This window comes from Rhinoderma darwinii, chromosome 3 (assembly GCF_050947455.1).
Source record: "Rhinoderma darwinii isolate aRhiDar2 chromosome 3, aRhiDar2.hap1, whole genome shotgun sequence".
NCBI lineage: Eukaryota > Metazoa > Chordata > Amphibia > Anura > Rhinodermatidae > Rhinoderma > Rhinoderma darwinii.
In genome coordinates, this window is record NC_134689.1 from 145191963 (window position 1) to 145210746 (window position 18784).

At 42.8% G+C, this 18784-nt stretch overlaps 1 protein-coding gene across 1 annotated transcript in view; it reads right to left on the reverse strand.

Annotated features, from left to right (window-relative positions):
* EPYC (epiphycan) overlaps positions 1–18784 on the reverse strand; it is a 54751-nt gene that overhangs the window by 22862 nt on the left and 13105 nt on the right. The gene's annotated exons all lie outside the window — the stretch shown is intronic.

Below are 18784 nucleotides of genomic sequence, written 5' to 3' on the forward strand. Positions count from 1 at the left end.
TCGAATGGCAATATTTATTTGTCATGCGGCTCCGCAAAACCGCGTGCATTTTAGCACAAATTGTTGCGGTTTTGCACTGTGGATTTTGGCTGCACCGCTTCTACCATGTGTAGCAAGTTCTTTCAAGTTACCCAAAGCAACTACAGATAAGAACCTGAGAGCACCGCAAAGTTTTTATTTTTTACCGGAGGTACACTACACGTGGAGGCTGGAGGTTTTATCATTGCTTTCTATTTATTGTTATCTTTTGCACTTTATTTTTACACACATCCCTGTGGTTTAAGGTGTGTTCACATCAGCGTTTGGCATCCGTTGATGGGTTCCGTCAGACCTTTCCGTCGGAGGAACCCATCAACGGAAAGGCAAACAGAAACCATAGCTTCCGTTTGTATTACCATCGATTTCAACGGTAATACTTCCGTTGGAAAAGGTTTTCAATTGTTTCCGTTCCGTAAGGTTTGCTTTTTTTTTTTATGCAATCAATAGCGTAGTTATACTGCGTTGATGGGTTCTTCCAACGGAAACGGAACCAGTGGAAACCAAACGCTGATGTTAACAGGCCCTTATTTACATGTACACTACGGTTCAAAAGTTTGGGGTCACCCAGAAAACTTTGTGTTTTCCATGAAATCTCACACTTATATTTATCAAATGAGTTGCAAAATGACTAGAAAATATAGTCAAGACATTGACAAGGTTAGAAATAATGATTTTTATTTGAAATAATAATTTTCTCCTTCAAACTTTGCTTTCGTCAAAGAATGCTCCATTTGCAGCAATTGCAGCATTGCAGACCTTTGGCATTCTAGCTGTTAATTTGCTGAGGTAATCGGAAGAAATTTCACCCCATGCTTCCAGAAGGCCCTCCCACGAGTTGGATTGGCTTGATGGGCACTTCTTGCGTACCATACGGTCAAGCTGCTCCCACAACAGCTCTATGGGGTTGAGATCTGGTGACTGCGCTGGCCACTCCATTACAGATAGAATACCAGCTGCCTGCTTCTTCCCTAAATAGTTCTTGCATAATTTGGAGGTGTGCTTTGGGTCATTGTCCTGTTGTAGGATGAAATTGGCTCCAATCAAGCGCTGTCCACAGGGTATGGCATGGCGTTGCAAAATTGAGTGATAGCCTTCCTTATTCAAAATCCCTTTTACCTTGTACAATTCTCCCACTTTACCAGCACCAAAGCAACCCCAGACCATCACATTACCTCCACCATGCTTGACAGATGGCATCAGGCACTCTTCCAGCATCTTTTCAGTTGTTCACAAATGTTCTTCTGTGTGATCCAAACACCTCAAACTTTGATTTGTCTGTCCATAACTCCTTTTTCTAATCTTCCTCTGTCCAATGTCTGTGTGCATTTGCCCATATTAATCTTTTCATTTTATTAGCCAGTCTCAGATATGGCTTTTTCTTTGCCACTCTGCCCTGAAGGCCAGCATCCTGGAGTCACCTCTTCGTTGACACTGGCATTTTGCGGGTACTATTGTAAAGGATCTGCCAGGCACAGCTTCGGGGTTAACGCCCATAGATAATCAGTCTGCACCTGCTTCTGTGTCTGTGAGACTGACTCCGTCTTCCACCACTCAGGGTGGCAGGCTTAGGAGTGGGAGAACCTATCACAGCCTGGCCAGACGGAGCTAGCTCCCGCCCTCTGTCTATTTATACCTGCCTTTCCTGTTCCTCCTTTGCTTGTGATTCTTTTCGTTTGGTTTCCTGGCCCTGTTGCAGCGTCTTGTACTATTGTCCTTGCTTCATATTGACCCCGGCTTGCTGACTACTCTTCTGCTCTGCGTTTGGTACCGCGTACACTCCTGGTTTGACTCGGCTTGTTTACTTCTCTGTTGCTCACGGTGTTGCCGTGGGCAACTGCCCCTTTCTCTCCCTAGCTCTGTGTACCCTTGTCTGTTTGTCTGTCGTGCACTTATTGAGCGTAGGGACTGTCGCCCAGTTGTAACCCGTCGCCTAGTGCGCGTCGTTGCAAGTAGGCAGGGACTGAGTGGCGGGTAGATTAGGGCTCACTTGTCTGTTTCCCTATCCCTGTCATTACAACTATTTAATGAAGCTGCCAGTTGAGGACCTGTGAGGCGTCTATTTCTCAAACTAGAGACTCGAATGTATTTGTCTTGTTGCTCAGTTGTGCAGCGGGGCCTCCCACTTCTCTTTCTACTCTGGTTAGAGCCTGTGTGTGCTGTCCTCTGAAGGGAGTAGTACACACCGTTGTAGGAAATCTTCCGTTTCTAGGAGTCCCTGCCTTGCTGCCGGACAACTGTCTCGTACTGAAAACATGATTACAGTACGGGACAGTGGTCCTGCAGTGAGGCAGGGACTCCTAGCGTCGTACATAACTATGATGCTAGGAGCCCCGCTCCATGCACTGTGTTCGGTCCGGTACTTGCGGCCGAAATACGTCCGTCAATTACTGACGTAATGATCTCGTGTGAACATACCCTCAGCAAACACAGTGTACCATTAGAACACTGGAGTGATGGTTGCTGGAAATGGGCCTCTATACACCTATGTAGATATTGCATTAAAACCAGACGTTTGCAGCTAGAATAGTCATTTATCACATTAACAATGTATAGAGTGTATTTCTGATTAATTTAATGTTATCTTCACTGAAAAAAACTGTGCTTTTCTTTCAAAAATAATGAAATTTCTAAGTGACCCTAAACTTTTGAACGGTAGTGTATATACAATGTTGAGCCATAACATTAAAACCACATGTAATCAGGGGTGGATTAATGGCCATTTCACACAATGTTTTTTGGCTGCGATTTTGACGCAGAAATGTGTTGGAATAAACGCGAAAAAGGCCCCAAAACTCCATCCATTGATTTAATCGGGAGGTAGTGGTATTTTAGTTTTTGACCGCCCACTGAAAAAAAAGGGTCATGCCCTATCTTGGAGCAGTTTCCACCTCTAAACCTACTTTGAAATTAATAGGAGGCAGAAAAAGAAAATGCCGTTCATTTGGAGCGTTTATTTTACATGGTTTTTGACCAAAAACCACCTGTGGTTTATGCGCTTGCCAAAAAAAAAACACCATAAAATGAGTAAACCTCAAAATTGTGTCAATATAAAAACAAAAAAACTAGAAAAAAGATATAAAAATACATATATATATATATATATATAAAAGTTTAGATACTTAGTTATCTGCAGCATTTCAGCTATTATTAGGGTTTGCTTGTGTCAGGGAACCGTTAGGTATAGCGTCAGGGAATTTAGTGTCTGGAATCCATCACCGTAGTTAGGTTAAGTGTTAGGGATCCATCCACGTGGTCAGGTTTAGCGTCAGGAAAGCTCAGAATAATCTAGTTAGGTTTAGCGTCAGGCACCCGTCACCGTAGTTAGGTTTAGCATCAGGAAAGCTCGGAATAATCTAGATAAGTTTAGTGTCAGGGAATCGTCACCGTAATAAGGTTTAGTGTCAGGGAATTTCACATAAAATCTAGTTAGGTTTAGTGTTAGGAACCCTCGCCCTAGTTAGGATTAGTGTCAGGGAAGTCTACTTGTTTTTAAAAAAAAAAAAAAAGTTTTAGGTAGCAGTCTATTGCTTCTAGTTAGGGAAGTATACTTTTATTTTGTTCTTTTCAAGTTTTCTAAAGTTTTTTTGCTGTATACACAATACACATGTCTAAGCACACAATTTACACCTGTCTAAGCACATAAATAATAAAGATGTCCCAAGGGTAATTTTCTGCCGAAGAGGCCTATGCGTTTCTTTGGATGGCGAGACCCTCTTTTATTTGTCAACCTCCTCATCCAGTGATGAAGAGGAGGGACCCCCTAGGTGACGCCCCCACAGTTGAAACCCCTGAAAGAAGTGACCCCACAACAGTTGAAACCCCTGAGCCTAGTGACCCCATTTGGACCCCCACACCAGACAATTACGAGCTCCAAATCCCAGAGTACACGGGCAGCCCAGGGGTAAAATTTAATATGGCAGGGCTCACTGAGATGGACTTTTTCAAGTTCTTTTTCACGGATGAATATATAGAGCTTATGGTGTCCCAGACAAATTTATATGCCCAACAGTATATGACCTTCATTTTATGCCCAATCCCACAGGTGGACCCCTGTAGATGCAGCAGAGTTGAGCAAGTTCTGGGGACTGCTCTGGAACTTGGGACTTCTGAAAAAGCCTTCCATTAGGACCTACTGGAGTACAGACATTTTATACCACACCCCGATGTACCGCATGACCATGTCCAGGATGCGTTGTGAAGCAATACTTTGCTTCTTACATTATGCTGATAATGAGCAGTGCCCACCCCGAGATGACCCCAGTTTTGACCGTTTGTATAAACTGAGACCCCTATTAGACCATTTCAGTGCCTGGTTTGCCCAAACATACACCCCCAAGAAGTGTATTTTTATTGATGAGTCTCTGGTACATTTTAAAGGGAGGCTTCAATTCTGCCAGTACCTGCCAAGTAAGAGGGCAAGGTATAGTGTGAAGATGTATAAGCTGTGCGAGAGTGCATCAGGGTATTCCTACAAGTTTAGGATATATGAAGGGAAGGACACCAGTATTCAGCCCCCAGAATGCCCCCCCCCCCCTTACTGGGAGTTAATGCAAGAATTGTGTGGGATTTGGCACACCCACTGCTGGACCAGGGTTACCACCTCTACCTGGATAGTTTTTATACCAGCGTCCGACTCTTCAAGTGCCTTGCTTCCAGAAGTACTGCGCCACGCGGCACTGCTAGAAGAAATCTGAGGGGCCTCCCTAAGACTCTGCTTGGGCAAACACTCAGAAGGGGGGAGAGCAGGGCACATTCTAGCTTCAACATATTGTGTGTCAAGTACAAGGACAAGAGAGATGTCCTTGTATTGACAACAATACAAGACCACAGCAGTACCCATGTACCTGTACGAGGTACCAGTACAGAGACCCCCAAACCAGACTGCATCCTGGACTACAATAGGTACATGGGAGGGGTGGACTTGTCAAATCAAGTCCTGAAGCCCTACAGTGCCATCCAGAAATCGAGGGTGTGGTATAAGAAGCTGGCCGTGTACATCATACAGATGTCATTGTACGATGTGGAGGCCAGAGGGGAACTTTCCTGGAATTTCAAGAGGTGATTATCAAGAACCTAATCTTTAGAGACCAAGAAGGGGGGGGCACCCAATACTTCTGGAAGCAAGGCCACAAGCATCGTACAAGGGCAACACTTTCCAGGAGAAGTTCCCCAAACTGGCAAGAAGGGAAAAAGTCAAAAGAGGTGCAAAGTCTACTATAAGAGGGTGATAAGGAAGGACACAATATATCAATGTGACACATGTCTCGAAAAACCAGGGCTCTGTATGAAAGAGTGTTTTAAAATTTGTCATACATCCCTTGATTTTTAATCTACCCCAGTTTTACTTACCATGATTCACTCCGCACAGCTTATCCCCCTCATCTTTCCCTTCTGAGCCCTGCTGTGTGCCCAGGCAGCTGACAACAGCCATATGTAGGGTATCCAGGAGAACCCACATTACAGTTTGTGTGGTGTATGTCTCCAGTGGCACGTGCCGGGCACAATATATCGGATACTGAAATGGCACATATGTATAGCAAATTGCAAATCTCACTCTGCACCATCTGCTGCGCATTATCTTTTACACAATACCTGTGTGCTCAAAATGCTCACTACACCTCTAGATGAATGGCTTAAGGGGTGTTGTTTTTAAAAAGGGGGTCACTTCTCGGGGGTTTCAACTGTACTGGTACCTCAGGGGCTTCTGCATACATGACTTAGCACCAGAAAAGCCTCAGTAGGCAAAATGGTGGTAAGTCCTTCTGAACGCTGCTGTGTGTCCAGGCAGCTGTTAACAGCCACATACATGTAGGGTATTGCCATACCTGGGGGAACCCACATTACAGTTTATGGGGTGTATGTCTCCGGCGGCACATGCTGGGCACAATATATCAGACACTGAAATGGCATATATGTATAGAAAATTGCAAATTTCACTCTGCACCATCTGATGCGCATTATCTTTTACACAATACCTGGTGGGTCAAAATGCTCACTACACCTCTACATTAATGCCTTAAGGCGTGTAGTTTCCAAAATGGGGTAACTTCTGGTGGGTTTCCATTGCTTTGATACCTCTGGGGCTCTGCAAATGTGACATGGCACCTGAAAACCAATCTAGCACAATCTGGACTCCAAAGAACACATAGCGCTCCTTCCCTTCTGAGCCCTCCCATGGGCCCAAACGGCAGTTTATCACCACAACTGGGATATTACCGCACTCAGGACAAATTGGGCAACAAGATGTGGTATTTTATTCCTTATGAAAAAAATACATTTTGAGACAAAACGAGATATCTTTGGAAAAAAATGCATTTTTTTTAAATTCACAGCCCAATTCAAATAAGTTCTGTAAAAAAAACTGTCTGGTCTTAAAGGTCACAACAGCCATAAATTAATTCCTTGAGGGGTGTAGTTTACAAAACGTGGTCAGTTTTGTGGGATTTCTACTATTTTGGCACCACACTATTTTGTGTGGTATAACCCTCTGCCTTACAAGCAGATACATTTAAATTTTAAAAAAAGCTAATTTTTAAAAATTTTCACTACATTTTGCTATTTATCACAAATACAATCTCAGGATCGCTTGGATAGGTCAAAGCATTCCGAAGTTATTACCACATAAATTGAAAAATGACAGATTTGAAAAATTGGCTCTGAGTCTTAAGGCCCAAACTAGGCTTTAAGGGGTTAAGCTAAGACTAGGAACCTGTGGGACATGAAAAAGTGTAAGGCTGGGTTCACACAACCTATTTTCAGGCGTAAACGAGGCGTATTATGCCTCGATTTACGCCTGAAAATAGGGCTACAATACGTCGGCAAACATCTGCCCATTCATTTGAATGGGTTTGCCGACGTACTGTGCAGACGACCTGTAATTTACGCGTCGTCGTTTGACAGCTGTCAAACGACGACTCGTAAATTGACTGCCTCAGCAAAGAAGTGCAGGGCACTTCTTTGCAACGTAATTTGAGCCGTTCTTCATTGAACTCAATGAAGAGCAGCTCAAGATTTACGAGCGTCACAGACGCCTCGCATAATGCGAGGAGGAGCTTTTACGGCTGAAACGAGGCAGCTGTTTTCTCCTGAAAACAGTCTATCATTTCAGCCGTAAAAGCCTCTCATCGTGTGCACATACCCAAACAGTTCAATATACTTGCATTTCAATTGCTTAGTGCCGCAGGAGAAATGCCAAAGTGACCTCGATACCTCCGCCCTCAAGATTGACTGGGTCCCTAAGGTCCGACTCCCACCGATTATGACACAAGATTAATCTATGGGAATACCCCTTTGTATGATGCCAGCACTCATAATGCAGGTCTGGTAATTTAACCTTCCTAGCCGACAGAGTGACTGACAGCCTTCCCTGTGTGTAAGTGTCTATACATGTAGATCTGTGTGAGTGGGAATAGCAAGACTACCAGACTTTCTCTATGAGTCCTAGTAGAACTTAAAAAGCTTTTTACATGAATATACTGAATCAAATCATAGAAAACGCTTTGGGGGAAATTTATTAGGACTGGTGTTTCAAACATTAGACCAAATAGCAGGAACATTTTTAGAAAACGCTGACAAATTTATGAAGAGGCGAAAGCCTCTTCATAAATGTGTTGCATATTTTGGCCAGGGTGTGGGCCTCAATTGTGGCACAATGACCACGACCATTCATTCCTCTCTACTTCGCCCATAAAATTAAATAAATACACACATACTTATGTCAGCGCTCCTCTTCTCTCCTCTTGCTCCCTCATCCTTCTAGCGGCACTCGTACAAGGTCCTTGTATGAGCGGTGCTGGAGTGATGAGGAAGCCAAAGGGGAGAAGAGGAGCAGTTAGTATAATATTTTTTTAATTATTTTAACTTACCAATGGGGGGGGGGGGCAGGGTTTAGTCTAATTTAACTTTTCAATGGGGGAGTGGGGGAGCAGCAAGGTAGGGGCCCAGCATGGGCCTTGAATCTGCTATGCCCATAGAATTAAATCTATACCAGCTAGGAGCTGGCATAGATTTCCTCTATGATTTACGCCAGTTTTCTGCCGTAAATTATATTAAATTTGTTGGGCCTCATTGGCCCCTTTCACTGTAGGGTGGTGTAAAAAGGCCAAAAGTCACAATTTGCACCACATTTGCGACTTTTTGTTCTTTCTGTGTCTTTTTGATGCAAGAAAACTGGCGTAGAAATGTTGATAAATTACCCCCTATATTCCTAAACACAGCTTCTGCCCCTTTAGCCCGTGCTGCACTGAGATAGGAAACCCGACAGAGCTGCATTATTGTCACTGTTGCATAGTTGCCAACATTTTAATTTTTTTTCCCAGAGAAACTAAGGCCCCATGCACACGACCGTGCCCGTAATCACGGCCCGCGATTGCGGTTGCAGGCGGCCTCCGGAGGCCGCCCGCATTTTTGGGCCGTGCTCCCATAAGAGGTATGGGAGCATGGCCCATGAAGTGCAAAAGAACGGACATGTTCCATAATTTTCGGAACATTTCTACGGCACGTACACCCATCTGCAGTGATACAGAAAGGTGTCCGCTACCAATAGAACTGAATGGGTCCGTAATTGTGGACTGTATTACGTGTGTGCATGGGGCCTTAGGGTGTGTCTTATCTGGTGGGTGTGTCTTGTGGGTGCGTAGTTTATCTGGTGGGTGTGGCTAATGGGGCATTGCTTTCTTTCCAAAATTTATGCATGCAAATAAACAAACAAAAATGGCTGCACTAATTTGGGTGACAACTATTATGGTGACCAGTATGCGGATGTAGCCATCTTTATGTTGACTCTGATAACTTGCTGCAGCTTGATATCACACAAAAAAAGCCATTGAAAGGTCATTGAAAAAGTCAAGATAAAGAATCTTGCCACTGTTTATTTAATTACATTTTAATCCGTTCCTAGTACTTCAACTAACAAAATCTGTTATCAAATCCCTATACCCTTTTTCAGAACCTTCTTTTATGCCCCCCATAACTACAGTATCATTAGAAAACTTCTGCAGATGACAGTTTTTTGAACGATACCTAAAATCTGCCGTATATAATGCAAATAAAAATGGCGATAGTACTGTTCCCTGAGGTGCCCCAATATCACTTATCTCTATTCAGGACATACAAGCGCCATCACGCACATACAGCGGGCACCCCCTTAAATAATCAAATATCCAATTTGACACTACTCTATTAATGTGCATGCTTGTAAGGGGGTTATGCCGTACATCAATTATAAACATCCCCTTGTTTGCCTGCTGCCTGTGGTGATGTGGTTTGTGTGTTCCTCATCTGTTTCCCCTGTCTGTCCCCTCAGTGTGTGTCTTGTCTGTTTAACATTAGTGGTGTGGGTGGACTGAAAGGGGAGGAGTTATAGGGAGGTGGTCTCTGGAGCCAGTGGCAGTTGGTGAGTGATGGAGGAGATAGACAGATAGAGTGATGTGTGTGGGATAAGCAGGAGAGGGAGAAAGAACTCATTACAGAGTGGATGGATTTGTGAGCGGGACGTGAGCCGCTGTTGGATAGCCGAGCAGGATGAGAGCTGCCAGATTGTATAGCCGGGCAAGGCGAGAGCTGCCAGATTGTATAGCTGGGCAGGGCAAGAGCTGCCAGTTGAGATTGCCTGGTCGGGCGCAAGCTACCAAGTGACTGATCCACCAAAAAGACTTTGTATTGCTAGACTGAATGGCGTATCGCTAGGTCAGCACTTCATATGACAGAACAATGATCTCCTGTATCACAAGTTTAACTAAAGACTGAACCATAGCCAACACGGTGTTCCGTTCTCACCAGCTAAATCAGAAACTGCCAAGTATAGAACTTATTTATTAGTCAAACCGTCAAGGTACCAATTATTGTAACCATTAAGATTGTGCCTCTGTTGGAGTAAAGTTCTGTCCAGCATCTTATACCTGTGTCGTCTGAAGTTCTTGCTGTTCAATTTCCTCTGCGGGGCAATAATATTCCTAAACCCTCTCCCACCTGTTACATGCTCTCCATTTTATTTCTCATCAGTTCAGGTATTATAAAATTTAAAAAAGAGTATGCCATATGCAACAAATATAAATCTGCATTCTCGATCCATTTCTTGGTTTATGGCAAACTGCAAAGGATCCTCATATTTTACCACAGCCAATTTAAGATACACTAACATCAGTCTTTCAAAGGCCTTCATAATGTGAGAGGTTAAGACCTTTGGTATAGGAACTACGCAAGATGTTTTCCACACCTTCGGTACTATTTGTTGAGTTAAAGAGGTTCTGCCACCACATTATAAGTGCCCTATCTCCTACATAAGGAGATGGGCGCTATAATGTAGGTGACAGCAGTGCTTTTTATTTAGAAAAACAATCTATTTTTACCATGTTATTAGCGATTTTAGCTTTATGCTAATTACTTTCTTGATGGACAACTGGGCGTGTTTTTACTTTTGACCAAGTGGGCGTTGTACAGAGGAGTGTATGATGCTGACCAATCAGTGACCAATCAGCATCATACACTTCTCTCCATTTATTTACTCAGCGCATAAGGATCCTGCTAGATCAGTAATGTGCTGTCTTATACTGATACATTAACGTTACTGAAGTGTCTTGACAGTAAATAGACATTCCTTCCAGCCAGGACGGGATGTCTATTCACAATCCTGACACTTCGGTAACGTTTCTGTGGTACTTACAGCAGAGCAAGAGTAATCTCGCGAGATCTCGCTGTAAATGACAGGTTACAGCGAGATTACGCTTGCTGTGCTGTAAGTCCCACAGAAACGTTACCGAAGTGTCGGGATTGTGAATAGACATCCCGTCCTGGCTTTAAGGAATGTCTATTCACTGTCTAAACACTTCAGTAATGTAAATGTGTCAGTATAAGACAGCACATAGTGAACAACGCAGTGTCACTATGCGCTGACTAAATGAATGGAGAGAAGTGCATGATGCTGATTTGTCACTGATTGGTCAGCGTCATATACTCCTCTGTACAACGCCCACTTGGTCTAAAGTAAAAACACGCCCAGTTGTCCATTAAGAAAGTAATTAGCATAAAGCTAAAATAGCTCAACGTGGTAAAAAGAGATTGTTTTTCTAAATAAAAAGCACTGCTGTCACCTACATTACAGCGCCAATCTCCTTATGTAAGAGATAGGGCACTTATAATGTGGTGACAGAGCCTCTTTAAACCTAAATTAAACAGATCTGCCAATGGGCCACATAGTGCATCAGAACAAATTCTCAGATCTTTGGTACTGATCTCATCTGTTCCTGATGCTTTTCTTACATTTAATTTTTTAACTTATCACTTATACCCTCTTTTACCACAAAACACCTTCCCCTGTAACTTTCCTCTCCTGTTGTATATTCTACATCCTCCCTTTCAGCCACTATCCCAGCTCCCGCCACTATTTCGGTCAAATTAGAAAATCTATTGAAATAGTGATTTACTCTATTTTTCGGACTATAAAACGTAGTTTTTAGCAAGAATAGATCCGGGCCCCCTGACCGCTCCTTACTTAACTCCTTCCTGACCCGTTATGTGTCGGTACATCATGGAGCGGGGAGGGGATGATGTATGGATTGGCGTCACGCAATAGATATAGATAGTACCACACAGCCCTCTGTAGATAGTGCCACAACCTCCTTTTCTAGATAGCTCCACAGTGCCCTTTGTAGACAGTACCCCACACAGCCCCTTGCAGATATTGCCACACCCAGCCTGCTGCAGATAGTGCCACATACAGACCCCTGTTGATAGTGCCACACACAGACCCCTGTAGATGATGCCACACACTGGCCCTGTAGATAGTGCCACACACCTACCTTATAAATAGTGCCACACATCCCCTTGTAGATAGTGCCACACAGCCCCGCGTAGATAGGGCCACACAGCCCTCCTGTTTTTAGATAGCGCCAGACTGCCCTCTGCAGATAGTGCCACAGTACCCTCAGTAGATAGTGCCACAGTACCCTCAGTAGATAGTGCCACAGTGCCCTCTGTTGATAGTTCCACACACAGCTCCCCTGTAGATAAGTTCAGGGGTTTCCTATCACTGGAGTCCCCGAGCAGAGCATCAGCTGATGCTCTGCCTGGGAACTCCAGCACTGCTGCCAACGTCACTGTCACTGTCCATATATGGACAGTGATGTCGGTAGCAGTACGGTTGCAAAAAGATTTTTCTTATTCTATCAAAAAACAATTAGTTTAACATCAGTAAGATATATACAGATGAACTTCAACTAAAAGTGTCAAAAAAGTCCATAAGGATTCCAAATAGATTTCATGGGTTATGGATCTTGTGCGGAGATTTCACTAGGAGGGAAGATTGGCATCCTTATGGACTTTTTTTTGGCACTTATGGGTGAAGTTTATCTATATATATATATCTTACAGAGGTTAAGGGAATTGTTTTTTGATACAATAACAAAAATCTTTTTGCAAAGAAAAAGAAAAGTCTTACATGCTTTATTCTATTGCCATGTCGTTTTGAGAAGTTGAAAGCCTCTCATTTACCACGCTAAACCCAAGAAGCCATGATCAAATATAGGGTCAAACGATCTACTACTACTACTACATAGAAGCCTAACAACTCACTGATTTCTGCTATTAGGATAAGGGCAGTTTCCTTTAATTCCCCATACCTTCCAACCATCCTGGTTTCAGCAGCACAATCCCGATTAGGGCGGTGTCCCGCTGTTCCAGGCAGCATGCGGTATGTCCCGGTATATTTGCATCCTCAGGACGCAGATAAACGTGAATCCAATACTAAAGCAGGGAATCGTCAGCTCCCTGCTTCAGCATTCACTGTGTGAAGCCACTGTGAGCCATAGACAGGTGCAATGCAGTGATGTAATCACACCTGTCTGCGCAGTGCCACTCATAGCACAGATTGGGGGAGCAGAGGGACCTCTTATCGTGGGAACGGGGCTCAATAAGTATTTATTTTATTATTTTTTTATTAGGCACTATGGGGCATTATACTGTACAGGGGCACCTGCTAAGGGGGCATTATATTGTATAGGGCACCAGCTAAGGGGGCATTATACTGTACGGGAGCACCTGCTAATGGGGCATTATGCTGTATGGGGGCAGCTATGGGAGTATTATACTGTATTGGGGCACCTACTAAGTGGACATTATACTGTATGGGGCACCTGCTAAGGAGCATTATACTGTATGAGGCAGCTAAGGGGGAATTATACTGTATGGGGACATCTATGGGGCATTATACCTTATGGAGGCAGCTATGGGGCATTATACTGTGTGGGGTCAGCTATGGGGTCATTATACTGAGCGGGGAGTTCTATGGGGGCATTATACTGTGTAGAGGCATTATGGGAGCATGATACTGTGTAGAGGGCACTATGGGGCATAATACTGTAGGGGGCAGCTATAGGGTCATACTGTGTGGGAAGTTCCATGGGGGCATTATACTGTGGAGAGACACTATGGGAGCATGATACTGTGTGGGCTGAACTGGGTGTGTATCGGCGGGGTTAGAAGCGTGGCTTAGCTGGTAAAACATTTGTGGTTGTCCCTCTTGGCCATACTTGTTGGTTGGTAGGTATGATTCCCCTGAGATAAGAGCTGCCAGTTGTGTATGGCAATGGGTAACCTGCTTCCTGTTATTAACGTCAGGATAACACACACAGTTTTGATGCCATTTTGTAGCAGTTTTTGAATCAGTATTTTTAACCAAATGCAGAAGTGAACACAAAAGAAAGGAAATACATCAGTCTTTTCTTTATACATTTCCTTCCTTTTGGATCCACTTCTGGCTTTTGTTAAAAAAAAAAACTGTGCCAAATGCTCACACAAAATCTGCATCAGAACTGTTTGTGATCCTGGCCTAAAGAGAATGTATCACTTGTATCTTTGTTTACTAAGTAAAATCAGATAGTGAAACATGTACATGATTAACCCCTTCTCGACATCCGCCGTATATATACGGCACTGTCAGGCAGGGCTTCCCGCAAAGCACAGTACCATTACGTTGCGGTGATAGGAGCTGAGCCCGCACCATCACCACCGGGTGCCAGCTATATGTTACAGCTGGCACCCTGAGGTATCGGCCAGGACTGGAAATAGCATCCAATAAAGCCGATTAAGCCCTCAGATGCTGCGTTCAATAGAGATTGCAGCATGTGAGGCGTTTTTAGCCACCGGCACCCCAGCAACGTGATCGCTGGGTTGCCGGTGGCTGCAATGGCGATCGGAGGCCTAATACTTACCTCCCAGTCTGCCAGCAATGGAAGCCTCCTATGCCCCACTCGCAAAAGCTAAAAGGCTTCCGGTACCATTGGCAAGATGCTTCTGAGCTGGAAGCTGAGCCGGCGTCATCAGCACTGAGTGTCCGCTGTATGTAACAGCTAGCTCCGATTCCTGGCATTACCCCATCGATGCAGCGATCCAATGCGATCGCTGCATCATAGTGGTTTGTAGCAAATCGGCAGCCTGCCATGCGATGGCAAGGCTGCCAACTGCTACTATGGCAACAGGAGGCATAACAATGGCCTCTTGTCTGCCATTACGGATGCCGATTAGGCCACGACTGGAGCCGGAGCCTGGTCGGCTTGCTGTCAGTGAACAACTGACAGTTCTAATACATTGCACTACATAGGTAGTGCAATATATTAGAACATCAATCAAACAGTTGGACCTTCAAGTCCCCTAGGGGGACTAAAGAAAAGTGTAAATAAAAGTGTAAAAAAAGTAAAAATAAAAGTTGTAAGAAATACAATAAAAGTTTCAAGTGATAACATAAAACACTATCGCCCTTTTTCCCTTATCAAGTCATTTATTATTGAAAAAAATAATAAAACCATACATATTTGGTATGGCCGCGTCCGTAACGACCTGAACTATAAAAATATTATGTTATTTGTCCCGTGCAGTGAACGCCGTAAACAAAAACCTAAAAAATAATGCCAGAATTGCTTTTTTTTTTTGGTCACTTTGTCTTCCAAAAATTGAAATAAAAAGTGATCAAAAAGTCGCATGTATTCAAAAATGATACCTATAAAAACTATAGCTCGTCTCTAAAAAAAGAAGCCCTCATACAGCTCCGTAGACTAAAAAATAAATAAAAGTTATGGCTCTATTTCAACTTGGCGACAGAAAAAATACATTCTTTTTACAAAAGTAATTTTATTGTGCAAAAAGTTGTAAAACATAAAAAAGTTCTATAAATTTGATATCGCCGGAATCGTACTGACCCACAGAATAAAGTTAACATGTAATTTATGACGCGTGGCAAACGCTGTATAAGATAAACTATGGCAGAATTGCTGTTTTTTGATCACCCTGCCTCTCAAAAAAAAGGATAACAAGTGATCAAAAAGTTGCATGTATCCCAAAATGGTACCAATAATAACTACAACTCATCCCGCAAAAAAACAGTCCTCATACCATTACGTCTATGAAAAAATAAAATTAGTTAAGGCTCCAATAAGTCAGGAAAGAAAAATATGCAGTTGGGCCGGCCTGAGGGGAATATTTCTTCTGTTTCAAGTGGCGATTTATCAAGGCCCTAAAATTAGGGAACCAGGAAGGGGAGGGCCCAAACATATCTGCTGGAAGCGAGGGTGCCCGTATTATACTAGGTCAACACTTCCCAGGAAAATTCCTCAAACTGCAAGGGTGCGGAGTGTGGACCAAAAGGGGGATAAGAAAGGACATTTATCAGTGCGACACTGGCCTATGCATACAGGATTGCTTCACAGCATAACAAATATTTATAGAATAGCTTATTGTTTACCCCATTATTACACCACGTGACTATTCCCCTGATGTACTCTGCCCAGCTCACATATGCCCCACATTATAAACTGAAATACCAGTAAAACTCCAAACACAACTACTACCAAGCAAAATCCACGCTCCAAAAGCTAAATGGCGCTCCTTCCCTTCTGAGCCCTACAGCGTGCCCAAACAGCAGTTTACTTCCACATATATGGCATTGCCATACCTGGGAGACCCCTTTTAACAATTTTTGGGGTGTGTGTCTCCAGTGGCATAAGCTGGGCACGACATATTTCCCACTGAAATGCCACATCTAGGGAAATATTTTAATTTTTACTTTGCACCATCCACAGCGCAATCATTTATGGAAAAGACCGGTGGGGGGAAAATGCTCACTACAACCCTTAATAAATTCATTGAGGGGTGTAGTTTCCCAAATGGGGTCACTTCTCAGCAGTTTCTTTTATTATTTCACATCAGAGCCTCTGCAATTGTGAACCAATACTGTGTAAGTTGCCAAATTAGGTCTCAATTTCGCATGGTACTCTCTCACTCCTGAGCCCTGTCGATAGTCCAGGCAAAAGATTAGGGTCACATGTAGGGTGTTTCTAAAACTGGGAAACACAGCATAATTATTAGAGAGCTGTCTTGCTATGGTAGCACAAGCTCGGCAGCATATATTGGCATATCTATGGAAAAAAAAAAAATTTTTACTCTGCAACATCGAGTGCACACTAATTTCTGAAAAACACCTGCTCAGTTAAAAAGCTCGCTACACCCCTAGGTGAATAACTTGAGAGGTGTAGTTTCCAAAATGGGGTCATTTGTGGGGGGTTTCCACTGTTTTGGTCCCACAGGGGCTTTGCAAATGCGACATAGTGACCAGAAACCAATCCACCAAAATCTGTACTCCAAAAGCCAAATGGCGTTCCTCCCCTTCTGAGCCCTACTGTGTGCCCAAACAGCAGTTTATGACCACATATCGGGTTTTTTTGTACTCAGGAGAAATTGCTTTAAAAAGATTGTGGTTCTTTTTTTCCTTTATTTATTGAGAAAATGAAAAAATTTGAGCTAAAGCTACGTCTTATTGAAGAAAAAGGATTTGTTTTATTTTCACTTCCCAATCCTAATAAAATCTATGAAACATCTAAAGGGTCAAAATGCTCACTACACCCCTAGATAAATTATTCAAGGGGTGTAGTTTCATGAATGGAGTCCCTTTTGGGTAGTTTCCACTGTACTGGTACCTTAGGGGCTTTGCAAAAGCGACATGGTTCCAAGGAATCAATCCAGCAAAATCTGTACTCCAAAAGCCAAATTGCGCTCCTTCTATTCGGATCCTTGCCGTGTGCCCAACCAGCAGTTTATGACACATATGGGGTATTGCCGTACTCTAGAGAAGTTGCTTTACAAATGTTGAGGTTCATTTTTTCCTTTATTTGTTGAGAAAATGGAAAATTTTGAGCTAAAGTTATGTCTTATTGAAGAAAAATTATTGTTTTTATTTTCACTGCCCAATTCTAATAAAATCTAAAAAACCCATGTGTGGTCAAAATGCTCACTACACTCATATATGAATTCCTCAAGGGGTGTAGTATCCAAAACTGTGTCACTTGTGGGGGGTTTCCACTGTTTTGTCCCTTCGGGGGCTTTGCAAATGTGAGATGGCCTCCGCAAACCATTCCTGCTAAATTTGAGCTCCAAATGGCGCTCTTTCCCTTCTAAGCCCTGCCGTGTGTCCAAACAGCCATTTAGTACCACATGTGGGGTATTGTTTTAATTGGGAGAAATTTCTTTACAAATGTGGCAGTGCTTTTTCTCCTTTAGTCCTTGTGAAAATGAGAAAATATTTGCTAAACCTACATTTTCTTTGAAAGAATGTAGATTTTAATTTTCACGGCCTACTTCCAATAATTTCTGCAATAAAACTGTGGGGTCAAAATGCTCACCATACCCCTAGATAATTTCCTTGAGGGGTCTAGTTTCCCAAATGGGGTCACTTTTGGGCGATTTGGCACAGCAAACCGGACATGTAGCCTAAAATATTTTCTAATAAAAAGCAGGCCCCATGATCCACTAGGTACTCTTTTGCTTCTGAGGCCGATGCTTCAGTCCATTAGCACACTAGGGCCACATGTGGGATATTTCTAAAAACTGCAGACTCTGGGCAATAAATATTGAGTTGCATTTGTCTGGTAAAACCTTCTGTGTTACAAAAAATATGGATTAAAAATGAATTTCTGCAAAAAAAAAGGAAATTTGTACATTTCACCTGTACTTTGCTTTAAGTCCTGGGAAACATTTAAAGGGTTAAGAAACTTTCTAAATGCTGTTTTGAATACTTTGAGGGGTGAAGTTTTTAAAATGGGGTGACTTATTCGGGGTTTCTAATATATAAGGCCTTCAAAGCCACTTCACAACTGAACTGCCCCCTGTAACAATAGCCTTTTGAAATTTTCTTGAAAATGTGAGAAATTGCAGCTAAAGTTCTACGTCTTGTAACGTCCTAGAAAAATAAAACGATATTCAAAAATTGATGCCAAACTAAAGTAGACATATGGTGGATGTTAATTAGCAGCAATTTTGTGTCTTATAACTGCCTGTTTTACAAGCAGATACATTTAAATTTAGGAAATCGCTGATTTTTTGCAATTTTTCACTACATTTTGGTGTTTTTCACAATTAAATACTGCATGTATTGAGAAAATTTTGCCAGTAATATAAAGTCCAATGTGTCACGAGAAAACATTCTCAGAATCGCTTGGATAGGTGAAAGCATTCCGATGTTATTACCACATAAAGTGAAACATGTCAGATTTGAAAAATGAGGCTCTGTTAGGAAGGTCAAAAGTGGCCAAAGTGGAAAAGGGTTAAAGGGGCAGCCATATTGCCTGAGTACCTGCTCTACTTTGTTAACAACATTCCGAGATTTGCTTCACTGCAGCCACATGGATCATAGAAAACAATAGCCTGGAGATGACCGTTTGTCTTCTAAGAGAGAATATTTCAGACATGCTAAGTGACCTGT